Source organism: Haemaphysalis longicornis, unplaced genomic scaffold (assembly GCF_048455015.1).
Source record: "Haemaphysalis longicornis isolate Haplotype H1 unplaced genomic scaffold, Haemaphysalis longicornis Haplotype H1 scaffold_6, whole genome shotgun sequence".
NCBI classification, from domain to species: Eukaryota; Metazoa; Arthropoda; class Arachnida; order Ixodida; family Ixodidae; genus Haemaphysalis; species Haemaphysalis longicornis.
The window spans coordinates 14,524,963-14,542,272 of NW_027526407.1; the positions used below are offsets into that span (position 1 = coordinate 14,524,963).

A 17,310-nucleotide genomic window follows, 5' to 3' on the forward strand; every position below is an offset into this window, starting at 1 on the left:
ATTTACACGGCATCTTTGGACCAACGTCAAATTTTTGTCGGCTGCTTTTCTTACTTTAATGCCTCTGCAAATATACCTGTTTTCGTGCGTTCTAACGCTGTCTGTGAGGGGTATTTAGAACTCTTGAAGTTAATTTTATACACCTTCTTACGTGTTCCCTCTTTTCTGCACATGCTTCGAATGCTGAGAAATCCTTCATGGCTCCAATGGTGTCGTTGCGGGTTTATTTCCGTCACGGGTCACAGCCATTTCTCGCATTAGATTATTTGGTTTCCTTTGCAGCCGTGGATAGATTTGGGGGAAATACGCAACGAGACTAATGAAATTAGCTCTACTGAACGTTGGTATTGTTACTTCTGCTTGTGGTGGGAAATAACGTGATGTCCTAATTCGAAATAAAAAAAATAATATGAAGGTGTACCCAAAATTATTATACGTGTGCGAACATTGCGTCGCGTTACCCTTCTCTTATACACACACACAGAGATATATATATAAAGAATACTATATTTAGAGGTCCGATAATTTCTTAGAGTGCAGGCCACGGCCTGTATGCGATCAGGCTGACCTCTCTGTGCCTACCTTTCATTCATCGAAATTACCCTCTCTTTCTTCCGTGCGTCACGTGCACGTATTACATCATGCAGAAGTCATTGCGCCGGTTTATGCAGGCGGGAGCACCACTTTTACAGTACACCTTATCAGCTGACTTCTTACTCGCTTATCGGCCCTGTCAGCTGTATTGCAGCTGTGCGTGTGAAGTTGTGAACCCCTGTCGTCCTTGTTTGCGGACATTATCTACTTTGTTTTCATGCCCATCCCCTTGAGTGCAGAAAAATATTTCAATTTTTCCAGCATAGCAAGCAGGCGATTGTTTTGTCAAATCGTTACATGGCCGCTGGGTTGTTGTGGACGCAGCTGCCGTATTGTCGGTTTCTATCCCTTGCGTGTTTGTGAAAAAATAGCATGTGACGCCGTTGTTTCTTGGGTAACGAAGGACGTATTTTTAAGCTGGCTGCTGCAACATTGACAGTTGCGTCGCATAGCTGCCAGATCTATACCACCCATTAACAGTAAGAAATCACAATCATTTTGCACAGGTATTTCCGGATATTTTGCATTTGGAGTTGGTTGCTGACAGGATGGCGGGCACTGCAGTATAGATCGAATATTCACGGTACGGGGTGAAGTATGGTAGATTTATTATAGAAAGTGAAGGTATAAAAAAAACTTGCGTCGGCCGGGAATCGAACCCGGGTCAACTGCTTGGAAGGCAGCTATGCTAACCACTATACCACCGACGCTTTTTTTTTCTCTTTATTGCCTGCTTGGCGACAACACAACACGCACTGTTCAGTACACAAATTACTAGCTCCAGCCACCAATCGGCTGAAGGGAGTGGCTTAAAACATCTTAAATTTCGCTAGAACATCCAGAATGGGTAACCACTCAGGCTCTTCCGGCATCACTCGATAAACTTCTCTTATATAAGCAACGCTTTCAATGAAGTACTCTCGCACTGTACGAGCATCCCCTTCGGCATTTTGAACCGCCATGCGATTTTTCCACATAGAATGCAGACTAAGTGCCATGAACATATCATAGGGCACGCCTCCATCATTGTTTACGGGCAAAAAGCGAAAGCCATAAGGCGTTAATGGTAAGTCTTTTTTCAGGGTTCGTTGGAGGATGTCCCAGTGAAACACCGCATCCCAACAGTCCAGAAAGATGTGCTCAATTGTTTCCAGCTTTTGGCATAGTCTACAGTGAAGTGTCCATGGGTGTACATATAGTCCTTTTTCCTGCAGCCAGGGTTTTACCGGAAGCGTGCCGCTATGAAGTTTAAAGAAGAAAGATTTAACAGATGAACGCACTGGCATTCGTTTCACTCTTTTTAGAACATCTTTTCCAGAACCCACTGCATATAACTGACGATAAACCGGAACAGGCAGACACACATCAATCATATCTTTGTACAAACGTTTCCGCGGTGCACTACTCAAATACTCCGAGGAAAACCTAACCCTTAAAATCCTAAAAGCATCCACCACTTCGCGCAAGAACCCACGCACACGTACACATCGCATTTCAGAAGTTGAAACTACATAGTCTGGAATGACATAACGTAGTCGGACTTGTACCACAGTACGTAGAAAGCAATCTCTCTGATCTCTCAGAAACATGAACCTAGAAACTATTTGTCGGATAAACAAATGTGCCAATCCCAATCCACCACTTTTCACCGAGCGAAACAAATTAGTTCGACTCATGCGCTCTCAACTTGAGCCCCACAAAAACACCGCAAACACTCTGTGCAGCTTTTGTATGTTCCTTCTTGACATACAAATCGCCTGTAGGACGTACTATACCTTGGCAACAGCAAACACACTACATACTGATGCACGGGCAAACATTGACAGATCCCTTCCCCCCCACTATGTGTTAATTTCTTTCTAACTCTATCAGTTTCTCCGTCCCAGTACTCTCTAGCATCCTGGTAGTTTTCAAGGGGGATGCCCAGATACCTGGCCGGAGTTGTCGTCCAAGGCATGTTCTCGAAAAACACTGGCTTACTTTGCCAGTCACCGTGCCAAAATCCTATGCACTTGTTCCAGTTAACTGCACTGGCAGACAACTCGCAAAATCGCTTTAGATCGTTCACCACCTCCCTCGCACTTTTCCTATCACTACAAAAAACAGCGATGTCATCGGCATATGACAAAATTTTAACTTCACTGCAGTGCAAACGGAATCCGTGTATATTTTCATTTTGAAGAATCTTTAAACAAAAGGGTTCAAGATAAATCGCAAACAACAAGGGACTTAAGGGGCACCCCTGCTTCACCGACGACAGTGTATCAAAACTTCGTCCCGCTTTTTTGTTTACAATAACACGAGCTGAGCACTGAGTCTACGACATCTTTACACCTTCGAGGATGACGGATCTTACGTTAACGTGTTCTAACACTGAGAAAAGAATGTTATGCGCAACACGGTCAAAGGCCTTCTGCAAATCAATTTGGGTCATCGCCACGTGGCCCCCTAGAGCGTCGCAACACTCTAATACACTTCTTGCGACATGAATATTCGTAAAAATAGATCGTCCCTGAATTCCACATGTTCGATGGGTTCCAACAATTGTTTTTATTACTCCTTTCAATCTTCCAGCCAAAACCTTCATGAAAATTTTGTAATCAACATTCGTTAAGCTGATTGGCCGATACGACTCTACCGCCAACAGCTTTTCAGGATCATCAGTTTTAGGAATTAACACAATATGACTATCCCGGAACGAAGGCGGTGTTCTCTTGGATTCATACGCTTCCGTTATGACCCTGTACAAAATTACTGCTATATCTTCTTTGAAGAACTTGTAAAACTCGGTTCCCAATCCGTCTGGCCCCGGTGACTTCCCTATGGATAATTCGTCGATGGCGTTATTTATCTCCTGCAAACTAATCGGCGCCTCCATGCTTGCTCTGTCATCATCCCTTAACTTTGGCATTGACGGCAAGAAAGTTAGCTCGTAATCTTTACTGCCTTGCTTTTCAGTTCCCCGCAGTTCCTTATAATGTTCAAAAAACGCGCGCTCCACGACTTCAGGGTCCCTAGAAACCACATTATTGTATCGAATAGCTTTAATCTCATTCTTTTGCGCATAACCCTTTTCGTCACTCAGGGAACGTTTGGTTGGCGTTTCGCCCAACCAGAGTCGCTCTGCGCGTGCGCGCACTATGGCACCCCTGTACTTCTCGATGTCAATGACCTCCAACTTATTTTTAACTTCTCTTATTTCTTTTGTAAAAGTTCCAGGCTGTTGAGCCACAATGCCTAGCAAGAAGTGCTACTGGCTTTGTAGTTGTGTTTCCTCCTCCTTTTCTTTATGACGTATGACGAACGATCTTTCTATTGCACTTATCTTAACGTCACTTTTTAGCTGTTCCCAGACAGTGATAAGTGACCCACTTTCTGTTCCGATTGCCTGCTTTAATCTTTTCTTTACACAAGTTGTGCATGGTTCATCATTCAGTAGTTTGACATTGAATTTCCAGGTATCCCAGCTAAAGCGAGTTTTTCTTTGCTTCTGACCTATTGTAAACGTCACCATGCTGTGGTCGCTGAAGGACAGCGGTTTCACGTTGTAGGCCTCGCACAGAGGCACAAGACCCAGGGATACGTAAACTCTGTCCAATCTTGCGTGACTTTCACGTTGAAAATGTGTGTACTGTGGTGCATTCATGTTCGACAGAACACACGCGACGTCCTCTAGGCCAAACTCATGCACTAGGCTATTTAAAACCATCGCACTCAAATCATGTGTCGGCGGTTTTTTTGCTCTATCAGCGCTCGAACAGACGCAGTTGAAATCGCCAAGAAATATTACGTGCCTTTCGCAGTTTAAATGCCCTTTCAAACTTTCAAAAAAAAGGCGGCGATCCACTTCCTTATTTGGCGCATATACACAAATCACTCTCCATGCCATTTCCGAGTACAAAAAATCGCACACAATAAAGCGACCGCGTTAGCAAACACTGACACTTTCTCCAAAAATTCCCACAGAATTACGCAGAAAAAGCGCACATCCAGCTGACGCGCCTACCGAGTGGGACGCCGACGGAATGGAGCCCCTCCGCGTCGGTCCTTGTAGGGGATATATTGAGCGCAGAATCCTGTTTTTCGGTGGAGGCCGGGAACGGAAGAAAATAGGCCACTACCCCAAGCCCGGTTTCGGCGGCGCCAAAATCAAAACGCCTCCTCACTCAAACTCACAACTGGCTTGCGAAGTAATACACGCCCCATTTTATACATAAGAAGAGGTAAACTATTCATGATCTCATATTTATCATCTAAAAAAAATGTTTAAAAGGTTGCGTGATGCGTCTTGAAACGGATGTTTATAGCGAGGCATCGCTTGACGCGGAGGGTGAAACGAGAGGAGAAAATGGGTCATTGAAGTAACGCCGGGCTCTGTGGCGCCAGAATCAAACCACTGCTCGCACGAATTGACAGTCACCGTGGAAATCAATAGACGCCCTATTTTGCCTTTATAGGGAAGAAAATCATCGATACATGACTTTGTTTCCATTAAGCAAAATATCATTCAGGAAAAATATTGAGGAAAAAAATGCTGGGCAGGCAATGGACGGCCGTGAAGTGCATGTAGGGAGACTTCACCAAAGGAGATACGTGCACCCTTTGCCAACAATTGCAATAGTAACAATAAATAAATAAATAAATAAATAAATAAATACATGTTTTCTAATTTTCTTCTATGGCAATGTAAGTGCCGCTGCTGTTAAGCCTAGTCCTTCTAACTTTCCTTTCCCCTCACAACAGACCTCGCAATGGCAGTTTTCCATGCGTAATGCCGCGTACGTTGCTTACGAACACACGCAGTCTCATTTCCGGGTACAATGTTTTCATTAGGCTCTAATAAGATTAACTCAACGAAAAATTGAGCCTGATTTTGTAAAATACAACTGTACAACAAGGCTGCTACAGGCGCGCAAAGCGAGGACATCAAATTCGGGCGGAACAGTATGCGCAGCGAGCGTCATGACGGAGACACAAAGGGACGCGGTATATACAATGGAATTCCCTGTCTGCGCGCACAGAAATGCCTATTAGACTACACTTCCTAGGCTGATTGCCGTGGTTAAGATAATTTGCGGGGTTAAGATAATAGAAAACGCTGGCAAGTGCAGGGCAGCACAAGGGAATAACCAAAAGAAAAGCGGAAAGGGAAGTTGGAGGCCTTCATACCTTCGAGGTGTGAAACATAACAGGACCATCCTTTCCCGAACGGAGACAGCCGCCTGCAGCGAGAGCCAGTCGAACCGCATCTCCTGTCGGCGTCGGTGGTATAGTGGTTAGCATAGCTGCCTTCCAAGCAGTTGACCCGGGTTCGATTCCCGGCCGACGCACGTGTTTTTTGTTTCATTGGTTCTACATTTTGTTGGCCAATATATGATTATGAGGTTCCAGGGAGTGTTTGTGTTCGATACGCCGGCGGTTATATTATCGTTTCTTTTTGTATTTTAGAGCCTACCAGTGAAAGCCAGCCGATGAAGAGTTCTTCTGCAGCTTGTACGAACCATTCGAAGCGATGTCATCTGGCAATGCGAGGAACTGAAGATGATCACCGATGAGTGTCTGCCAGTAACGATGGCTTTTGACGACCACTGAGTACGCAGCGAACCGATGCCAGAGAAAATTTTGGCTCCGGGAGGAACAGCAGGGGTCAATGCTTCCGTACTTTTACTTGTTCCCGTCTGCATTTTTCAATGAATTATTCACACTTTACGGTGGGTTTGAGGATGCGGGCCAGTTGGTTGGACATGACAGTGACTGCCCCACCAAAAGGAAATACTGAGAAAGCTCAGAACACGGCTAAGGGGCTACTTGGGTATTAGGGTTAAGCGGGGCAAGTTGTTGGAAAAATTTGGACATGATGAATATTTTTTTTATTTCACTTGATACCATAAAACTTCGATGCCGGAACGTTCTTCTGTGTACAAGGTACATGCCACATAAATATGGACGTATTACGACTCCGAAAAAGTTTATTTAAAAAAGAAATAAAAATGCACCAAATGACTCATTTTACCCAACCTGCGGGGCAGAACGAGATGCGACGGGGGGAAGAACGAGACAGTTAGAAAAAAATTCAGCCCTTCAGTTCTTGCAGTAGAAACACTTGAAATTCACTTCGTGGGTCCCCACGCAGTCGTCATGAACCCAGTCTTTGCACTCCACGCACAGAATCCAGACTGAACCCGGGCTGTGCTGTTTCAAAAGATCTTCTCATTCCAGGGTGTCACTGGATTCCCTCATTGGTGGGTTCTTTAAAGGTCTTACCAGGCTGGCGCGGTGCCTATGGTCTTCTGAACACACCCTGCCGTGGATACCTGCGGCTCTAGCGTGGCCAGTTCAGTCAGCCACTCCTTGCGGATATTGCTTCTCCCTGGGTTAGGACAAAGCCATAACATGTGCTCTTGATTGATCGGCACGTTGCATACCTCACCCATTGTTTGAAAGTGTTTATGCCGCCTTTGAACATGTATACTTCGTCGGGGATGAGTAGTGCTTGCCTTTGCGTCAGCGGAATGGTGGTTTGCTGCTCCCTGGGTAATTTCTTGTGTGGAGGAATAAATTTGCGTCTGCTGCCTGCGTATTCTTTCAGTTGCAGTTTTGGCGCCATCACGGGCTTCTGTGTTTGTCCACCGTTGGCAGATGCCCAGAAAAGTGCTTCGCGGCGTGCAGGTTTGCTCTTTTGTTATCTGTTATCTGCCAAACCTGTGTTTCCCTGTACCCAGTGTACCCTTATCGTGATTTTAAGGCGCTTAAGTTCTTTCAAAGCCGGTTTGAGAATAACGCCTTCTGTCAAAAGGGCGCAGACTTCCTTGCTGTCAGAGTGCATGTTAGTAAGAGTATGCTGTGTTTCGGCCACCCTGATCGAATCATTAACGGAGCAACAGCAAGCCCGGGTAACTTGAGCCCTGTAAGGAGCGCGGTATGACGGTCTTTTCAGCTGAAGAAGTTGAATTCATGCCCAACCCTCCAACCTTTGTAAATAAAGGCTCATTACCACTACCACTATAATTGCCACTAATGCCATTCTACATTTCAATCCCCTGCACGTCTAGCAGCTCACGTGTACAGTGTGAGACGATTCACTGAAGGCCCTTTTGCTGCCTCTTCTGCAGCTTCTACGTCTCATAGTAAATGGGGGAAGCGCACGTATCTCGTTCTGCGAAAATTCCAGAACTGAAAGGTGATCCTCAACAAGAGCCGGAGAGCGACGGAGCCGAGATACGGCCGCAAACGGACCGCAGAGATACTCAGCTCGCCAGAAAGCTTTGATGGCGACGCTTTTCCCGTGGCCCAAATGTAGCGATTTCTAACTCTCCCTTCCCCAATTAAACTCCGCCCCGTACTTCTTAATAAAGTCCACTTCTACTATGTCTACTAAAAGAACAAGGTGGCGCACTGTGTTAGGCTGGAGGTTTGGCCTAGCTTACAGAGCATGATGCAGCTCAAAAAAAGAGCCCCGGGCTCTATTTCATCCGCTGAAATAACCTTACAGTGCCACTTCGCCGACCGAGGAATATTAAGAAAAAGTAAGTTATTTCAATGTGACCATATGAGATATGCGGCATATAAGACGTGTTTATTGTGGATTGCAATGCAGGAAAAAATAATGCATAGCTCACCCGTCACGCCCTAAAGCAGCTGTCAACTCGTACCCATTACGTTTGCTACCTTTTATCTCCCCCACCCCCAATCAATATATTATCCATGTCATTGCTTGGTGTCTGCAGTACAAAACAAAGTCAGTTGGGATGGGCTAGATTCACTTTTTTTTTCCAATCCCACATTTCCGCTAGACCAAGCTCGCCACGTGTGCGGATGTTTCCTATAGTATCAAGCACCCCGCTAAGCCATATCAGTGGCGTCCATTCTCAACCATTCCCAGCCAAAATTGATTAACAAGACGCTTGCCGATGCCGCTCTCAGCCCTCACATCTTTTCGAAACGGATTCACCAGGGGAAGCCACCATCCCCACGTTGCCCGCACTCTTCAGTGGAATCTATCGCGGACCTGCACCCTTTAATCCGGGAGTGTGCTGCATTCGCAGACCATATCTATATTCTTGGAAGGGCACAACCCCATGGTTCTTCGCCAAATATTCCCCCGCACCATGCCCCCTATTCCTCACCGCGGTCGACCCTTTTTTAAGTGCGAATGCACTTTATAAGCGACCCTGAATTCCGGCGACCGCCGTCCGTCCACATAGCAACAGCTGCGGGTGCGCGCGCTCCTCGTCTTCCTTGGCAACGGCGGGAGATGGGCGCGCGCTGCCTGGCCGATGACATGGCACATACCCACGTGGGGGATTGGCCAAGAATCGGGCGTGAGAAGGGCTAATGCACCCGCTTAAAGGAGTACTGACACGAAATTTCAAAGCTGAGATCCGCTCTAGCAATCAAGTACAACGACAACACAAATAGGTGTCTGTGAATAAATGGATCTTTCTTTCTTTGTAGTTGTGTGTGTGTGTGTGTGTGATCTCTCTTTCGCGAACATTACCGAACCGCGCAAATTCAACTCGTGCATTCGCACTTTCACATTCTTCCCCTCGGGGAAATGCGGGGAAATTTTTTTCTTTTTTCCTTTTCTGGCGCGGGTAGTGTGAGACGGCGTGCACAGCCAGATCGATACCTCAAACTGGACCCTTAGTCCGTCCACTCGAAGCTGCATACATTTCTCTTGCAGAGATGCAAGAGATGTTTGCTGGGCCACTCGCAGCTGCGATTCCTTAGCATTTGAGAAAAATAGCTTATTATTCTTCCTATACGCAGAGAACAGCATTATCAAAGTGCTAATCGCCGAAATGTATACTGCCTACCGCGTTGTGCAACCACACAGAGGTTCGCGGTCTCTATTCCGTACTCAGAGGCTGTAATTGTAAACAGTGCAGAAATCCCCCCATCGTCATAAAGCACGTTCCTGTACCTGGACTGAGGCGAACTCACCCAACCCAGTGACGGCTCAACCACCGCCGTTTGCTCTATTAAATGTTCATTCTCTCTGTTTTTTTGAGCGACGCGGAACATTGGGACTCCCTGCTGCAATTAAACTTGGCGATCAACTGTTCCCGCCGTTGAATCAATCGCCAGGTGCGAAAACACCCAAAACTCTCACCCGAAAGGCAGACACATGTTATAGACTATGCGAACTTCTGATGAAAGATCTTGTCCTTATTGAAAGAGCAAAGGATAAACTTGCAACGTATAGACTTAAACCTGTGCATGCAAGCCTGAAGCGGCAAAATCACACAGGACTGCTGTTGGGTTAGGTTCGTTGCTTGAGAACGCGCCGTAAAATCTATAGATGTGTTAAAAGGATGCTGCTTATGTAGTAACGTGCTAGTCGGATACAATGTAAAATAATTTACACCCTCAAGGAGAATTTGTACTTTTTATAACTTACCCATTACAGGATGCAAAAAACAAAATAAAACACCAATCAATGGTTGTTTTGTCGAATATAATAGCCTTATACACAAGGGGAAACACTATAACACACCCTTTTAGAGGGTGTATCATCGTTGGTTACACCTTTGAATGAGATGTGTAAGGGTGTTATTGATAGACCGAAAAGGTGTAAATCATTTTACATTGGAGGCGCTATCACAAAGTGTAATCGTGGCGGTCTAAATTATTCCGAAACCCAGCCCTACAGCACACCAAGTGCACTTAAATTGGTGTCTTAAAACCGGTATGGCAGAATAAACCTGGCACTAAATATCCTTGCAGCCACGCGGGGTATAAACCAGGCGCAGTTGGTCCTAATTTCGCTTGGAATGCCACACGTCCACTGGGGGCAATTTTCCACTTCAATTTTAGTCTCATCTTGGTTGCGGCCCCCATTTTACTCTTCTCAATCCTTCCCGCCTAGATTCTGACTTCTGTGGTTCCACTCTTGTTCTGCCATCCCGCCTTCCGAACATCATTGACTCCCGAGGCACCACTGGTCTTTCGGCAGCGTTCGTTGGGAGCGTGGCGACCGCTGACCTATTTCTCTAGCTTCCATCTTGGCGCCCTCCCCTCAACAGATAGGCAGGCCGAAAATACTCCTTACAAGACGAGTCCTGGTAAGCACCGCATTCGTCGGCGTCGGTGGTATAGTGGTTAGCATAGCTGCCTTCCAAGCAGTTGACCCGGGTTCGATTCCCGGCCGACGCATGCTTTTTTTTTTCTTTTCGGTGGTTAAGATTTTATTCTGTGACTGGATGTAGAAAATGCGCGCCAGGATTTCGCTTCAGTCTCCTCTTGTTTATGTGGACTTCGCGCATCTTGCTTGAGACCATGCTACAGAATTCCGTGTGCTCTAAGAGAGCCAAACCGACAAAAGAAACAAATAAACAAGGACGTAAGATGCACATTGTCGTTTAGAGCCAAACCGACAAAAGAAACAAATAAACAAGGACGTAAGATGCACATTGTCGTTTAGAGCCAAACCGTTCCGTGTGCTCTAAGAGAGCCAAACCGACAAAAGAAACAAATAAACAAGGACGTAAGATGCACATTGTCGTTTAGAGCCAAACCGACAAAAGAAACAAATAAACAAGGACGTAAGATGCACATTGTCGTTTTCGCGTGAATAGACTACAATCAATCAGTACAAACTTCCCACTGACAGGTATTCTTCATGCCACACAATGTAGCACAATTCATAACGCACTGGCATCGAGTCTTAGAAGCTTGCCGACGCATGATGGGAATAAAGTCAGGTGCACGCTTTCTCACATGCTAAACGTGTTGCCGGCTGCCACACGAATATATGTTGGCCCGCGTTCACAGCTGCACTTCACTGTGATGTGTCCGAAAAAACTCGCGCTGTTTTTGTCCTTGTATAACGGGGCTGAGTATTTGCTCGTCTTTCAACCTACATTCCGTATGGTTTTGGGAGAAAAAATGACCATATCATTTTCTAAAAACTATAGCATCATTGTGCACAGTGGGATGAATTTGCCCTGTTTTAAAGAGAAGCTTTGTATGTATCTCTCATGGCGTATGTCGCGTCGAACACACACTGCAGGAGAGACAACGTTCTCTCACGATGATGATAGTGGGTAAAGCGAATGAAAAAAGTGCTTCCCGTGGTCGGAGTGGCACTTGGGTCCCTCGCGATATCCAGCTGACGCCTATCCGGTCGCGACATCACGACGCACTCGTAGCACTTTTGAGTGTGAGAGTGGCGCGTGGACGTGCAAAATACCAGAGAACAGTCATGCATCCCTGTATGTAACGACGACACTGGATGAAGGCGAAGCCTTCTTCGAGCGAAATCAAATTGCAAAGGGTCAGTCCTCTGCGATCAAAAGTCAAAATTGCGTGTGAGTCAGTGTCAAAGCTGAGCCAGTAAAAGTCCAAATCGTCTGCGAGTCAAAGGCCATATTCAGATCCAACAAAGGAATCCGTTGCGAGAAAGCTTCGCGTTCAACTGTCGTCGTCCTTAAAAAGAGGGGAGCATGCTTTTTGTGCTATATACACACTAAATATGTTCTTCGGTCAATATTAAATCTGCCTTTTGCTAGTTCACCTGCAACGCATCGATATTTTCATTCTTGCATCATTTTGCTTGAATGCGACGTCCCAAACTGCCAGCGTTGATAGTTTCAAACCTTGACAGTAATCGCCATATTGGAAGTTTCACATTACAAAGTTTACTTGTATTTAAGTGTATAAACAAGCCCTGCTGTTTTAATTTGAGCTGAAACTCACAAACAGCTGAAATGCATACAGGGCAGATAGAGATCAGAACAGTTATGCGTAAGCACGAGATATGTGAGGCAGAACAAAGACCGCGGAGCTGAAAATACAGATGTAAAATCCTGTATTTGTGTTAAAATGCCTATAGCGGTCCCAGTCTCATCACCAATGTTTTGCGCGCGACAGCATCCGTGCCTATCCCATCAGTTGCAGGTGCCTTTGCGACTTCTAGGATCCCTGCGTTGTTCTGCCACTCCATTTTACAAGCATCACTGGCTCCTTCTAGCGCTGCTTGAGTTCCGGCAGAGCTCGTTCCGGGCCTGCCGACCACTGACCTATTTCCGTAGCTTCCTTCTAGCGCCCTCCTCTCAGCAGATGGACACGCCAAAGATACTCCATACAAGATGCGCTCCGGGAAACGTCGGGACCGGCGGCGTCGGTGGTATAGTGGTTAGCATAGCTGCCTTCCAAGCAGTTAACCCGGGTTCGATTCCCGGCCGACGCAAGCTTTTGTTATTTTTTCATTCTTGGTTATTAATTAATCAAACATGCGGGTTTTACGTGCGAAGCTAACGCTCAGCTGTAAGGCGAGCCGTAGTGTAGGGGTCTCCGGATCAATTTCGACCATGTGGGGCTCTTTAACGTGCGCTGAAATGAAAATACACGCAAGTTTTCGCTATTGGCCTCCATCAGAACAGCCGCCACCGCGGCCGTCGCCGTACCCGCGTCCTTGGGCTTCAAAGCACGACGTCTTAGCCACCACGGTGTGTAGTGGCCGCTCGAGGCTTTGTCCTTAAAACAAAAACAATCAGTGCAGCCGTGTCGATCGAGGGCAATGTTCGGTAGAAACTGCGGCGTTAATTTCGGTATTCCCTGTTATGAAAATCAATTTCGCTCGCGAAAGCTGAGTGCGCAGGAGAACCCGGAACCATGAACTCATCCGAATGGTAGGCGCCCGAGCAGGTTATGCGTACCTCAGATTGTGTGGCATCACACACAAAATAATGCGCTTGGTTAATGTATCTTGAACTGTACGGTATTCAAGAATGGGAAGTGCGTTAAAAGTAAAATAAAGAAAAGTAAATACCTGAACAGGCTAACTTAGCATAATACGGAATGATGCACGTTAAAGCCCAAATGGCGGCAATACTGCAGTTTCACTGAAACGATGCCTCCTCTAATCCCTAAATTTTTTTTGTCGGAAAGCGTAGCGTTTTCCGGAAAAATGCCTACTCATTGCACGCGAAGCTTAGTGCGTCGCAGAACAGTGTGCCTAAACAACGGACGCAGCTGGCCTCAGACGTCCAACGAAAATAGACCGAAAGATCTCGGAAGCGTTGTTTACTTGTGCGCGGAGAAACGACAACTCGCTGGAAATTTTTCTGCGCTGCGCCGGCTGTGCCGACACCCAGGTGAACAGTTAAGTGTATCAGCACGTCACGATACAGAGATGCGGCGAACCAAGCGATATTCCGTTCTGAGACAGGAACATTCCCAGCACTTCCGGTATACGATGCAGAACGACAACAGAACACTTTGGTATGCTGCGCCCATCCCCCCAAACCGACCTAAAAGATACCAAACCACCCCTATTTAAGAAACGAATCCTCAGAATTGAGCTGAAAGAACATCCTATAGTAACAAAATCACATATCTTTGGGGAAAACCTCAATGCTGCGCTTGAACACAGGACAGTCGCGCTAAAACCTGCTAAATCTCTTAGTCTATTAACGTTGAACAACGCGTTGGTAGCAGATGTTCAGCAGAATAGAAGGGGAGTTCTAAGCCAATCAGTAGACGGCGCTGGTGTCGCGAAGCTGGTGTCGCGAAGTAAGCTTTAGTGCCTGCCTTAAGCAGCGCTAGTATTAAACCAAGAGTGTAAAACATCGTTATATTAGTCCTTTTTGGTAAGATGACATGTCATCACCCCACTTCAAAAGGGAAACCAATAGGAATCATCATCATCATCATCAAATGCCGTGCTTGCTCATGCGTGGGAAGAGAATCTAGCGCGAACAGAACGTGTAAATTTGGGAGTGGCAGTGTCAAGTGGCAGCTGCAGTATATCCCCTTTCCCCTTTGAAACGTTGAGGAGCCTTTCGACATGCTCAGATACTGGTACACAAACAAACGGCAACGTCAATCTACGGAAGGTTGCAGAAGATCTCGCCACAAAATTCCTGGCAGCGCAACTGTGACGAGCTAATCTATAATGAGTTAGTTTGTAATAAAACAAAAAACATCAACTTTGTGGTATACGTGAAATCACAGTTCGGAAAGTACGTAGCGGAAGATAATACGACTGCGGGCTAGGAAACAGACAGTAAACCCTCACTATAACCAAGATCACGGGGCAGAAAACTGGGCTTGTTAGAAGGGATGCTTCGTTTAAAGCGGTCGAAATTACTTCCGAGACTAGCCGCAACCGTTTTTAATCGTCTCGCGAAAAGACAGACAGAGAGTCTGCCTACGCTTGTCATGTGGCTTAAGATTTGGGCGTGAAAAGTTGCAGCTGCAGGGTGGTGGTAAGTTCGAGCGAGAAGGCGACAGTGTCAGCGTTTAGTTATCGTCAGGGCCGGACTGAACTCTTTTGTTTTATGTAGAAATGCATTATAGTCGGGGGTTGTCGTGCATCCCTTGGCCGGCGTCCGCAGCGCGTCTGATGATTTTTCGTATATGAAAGGCCTCTCATATACTCTCATATGAAAGGCCTCTCATATAATAGAGGCCTTTCATATACGAAAAAATGGTGATAACTGCGTTAGCGAAGCGTCACTATCTTTGTATTGTAGTGAGTATGAATTTTTAAACGCGTCCTTGTGATTAAATGCATGCGACTGTGCGCATGTGCACGGAAGGGTATATAGGTGCGTAGGCTGTTTCTGAATAAATTTAGTTGTGAGTCTGCGCCTGGTTTGTTGTCCTCTTCTTCCGTCCCGTCCTTTTGCGCAGTTTTATTGTTAATAACAGAAAGAGCTATCTTGCGGGGCAGCCAACCTGTCGCCGCAACAAAGGAATGAAAGGGGAGGGAAACATCTCCGTGGCAAACTCCCATGAATGAAGCACCCAGGAAAAGGTGAACTGTACTAAATAACAGGAGATTAAGCCGAATAAAAGTATTTGCAAGGTGTGTGGGTCATACCGAGGAAGAGCTGCGGCAATTTAGGAGCAGCAAGTGTTCCATGGTTTCCTGAGCTTTGCAGAAAGTACATTGAGCAGACCAAGTCTCAACAGATATGAGTAGATAAAATGATGATGATAATGATTTGAGCGTTACCTCGCATTTACACGAACCAGAGAATTTTGGCTTCCGTAAATGATCGAGGTGAATGTAAGCAGGACGTTCCCCGGTAGAAATTGTCTGGACTCCGGCGCACGCTGGCCTCGCTGGTAATGAGGCTGCCCACAATACGGCTCGAGGGCTCACAATCCGAGCCGGAGCCAGCCTCGAACCCTATCACGGGACCAGATCCGCCAGAGATAGACTCCTTACGTACAAAGAAATAACCGCTCATTACCGCCTCGACCGCCGTAGGTACCCCCCGGCTCACGCCAACCTTACTATTTCGGAAGAACACACGTGGCGTCTCCTTCAGACGAACACGTTCCCTAATCCCGCTATACTTCACCGAATACACCCTTCATTGTACCCTTCCCCAGAATGCCTTGCATGTGGCGCTCTCGCTACCCTTCCCCGCATCTGGGGGGGGGGGGGCCGAAAGATCTCTTTCTCCTAATTTCCTGTGATGAGCAGTGGGAGAAGGCGCTAGGGAGCTCAGATATAGAGGTAGAAACCTCCTTGTTCACCAGAGCTGCCGATGTCGCCGCCCGGCACAAGCCAGCGGCCACAACCGCCCCCTGAGCCACATAAAGCTCAATAAAAATGTTTTCTCTCTCTCTTAACGGGGAGAGTCTCACATGATGACGATTATGACGCCGTCAAAGTTTTGGCACTACCCACAAGGGGGAGAGTTGGCCTGGGCTAAATTAATTATTGTAATTCGATAGGACTTTAAAATACAAATTTATTTCCTGAAAGAATAAGGCCGTGAAATTAATGTTGGCTATGACTGAAATCCCAATTATCCATAAATACGCAACCGTTAGCTATTCAAACGATTAACAGCGGATAGGTAAGCTTGAATGCAATTTTAAACATTCCTTTTTGTGTACCTCAGATTTGCTGCCCTAATAGATAATATAAGTGGAACCGATAGGTTCAACCCTATACACTCAACTTAGTGGCTCCTTCAAAAGCAGGTGCCTAGTTGCCGAGAAGCGGCAACAGGTAAGAAAAAAAATGTTCATGAAAAGTCAGCATTATTCTTCTTTGCTTCTTTTTTTTCTACCGCTACTTATTACTTTTACATAAGTGCACAGCAGCACATAGAGGTATTTCTCAATGGTTCAACGAGAGGCCAATAAGTATACCTTGACAACACGTCTTCAATTGGCCTCATAACAATTATATAAGCGGTACACGAAACCGTCCGCATTATGTCATTTGTTTTCGTCCTTCACATCTATTTCTTAAAACATATATTTGCACTAGTTTCTATATAATTTTCCCGTGCTTTAAACGACCAGTTGGAAAATGGCGCTATAGAAAACCAATTATTTTGCTAGCTTAGGTTCTTTATTTTATATTCGTTTCTTTCTACACTTTTGCTCGTACACGCGAATTGAATTTGTTGCCAGCACCAAACATGAAATTCAGCAAAAAATGTTGTCATGACACTGCCTTAGTGGAAGCTGATGAACATCTTTGCTTATCATACTTTCAAAAGCGGAAAAAAATAATTAGACTGCATCCTTTAAAAGTCGAAGTGGTTGGTTTAGATTCTGCTGTTTGCCGTCCTTGTGTTTCTCGTAGTTTCCCCAACTGGTTGACGCCCCTTCACCCCGGAACAAGAAACGCACCCCAAAAAAATCCAAAATAACTTCATCACACACATCAAGGGCCTTGTAAACGCACAGATTGCATAAGAGTAGATACCAAAATATGTAATGAACAGGAGTGGTGTAAAGTAC

The 17,310-nt window shown here is 45.9% G+C and overlaps 4 non-coding genes across 4 annotated transcripts; 3 read left to right on the forward strand and 1 right to left on the reverse strand.

Moving 5' to 3' along the window:
* Positions 1-1,232: 1,232 nt before the first annotated feature.
* On the reverse strand, positions 1,233-1,304 carry Trnag-ucc (transfer RNA glycine (anticodon UCC)). The gene has a single exon. It is a non-coding gene; the product is annotated as a tRNA-Gly (tRNA).
* Positions 1,305-5,852: 4,548 nt separating this feature from the next.
* Positions 5,853-5,924, forward strand: Trnag-ucc (transfer RNA glycine (anticodon UCC)). Its single transcript has one exon. It is a non-coding gene; the product is annotated as a tRNA-Gly (tRNA).
* Positions 5,925-10,677: 4,753 nt separating this feature from the next.
* Positions 10,678-10,749, forward strand: Trnag-ucc (transfer RNA glycine (anticodon UCC)). The gene has a single exon. It is a non-coding gene; the product is annotated as a tRNA-Gly (tRNA).
* A 1,963-nt stretch (positions 10,750-12,712) lies between these two features.
* On the forward strand, positions 12,713-12,784 carry Trnag-ucc (transfer RNA glycine (anticodon UCC)). Its single transcript has one exon. It is a non-coding gene; the product is annotated as a tRNA-Gly (tRNA).
* The last annotated feature ends 4,526 nt before the right edge of the window (positions 12,785-17,310 follow it).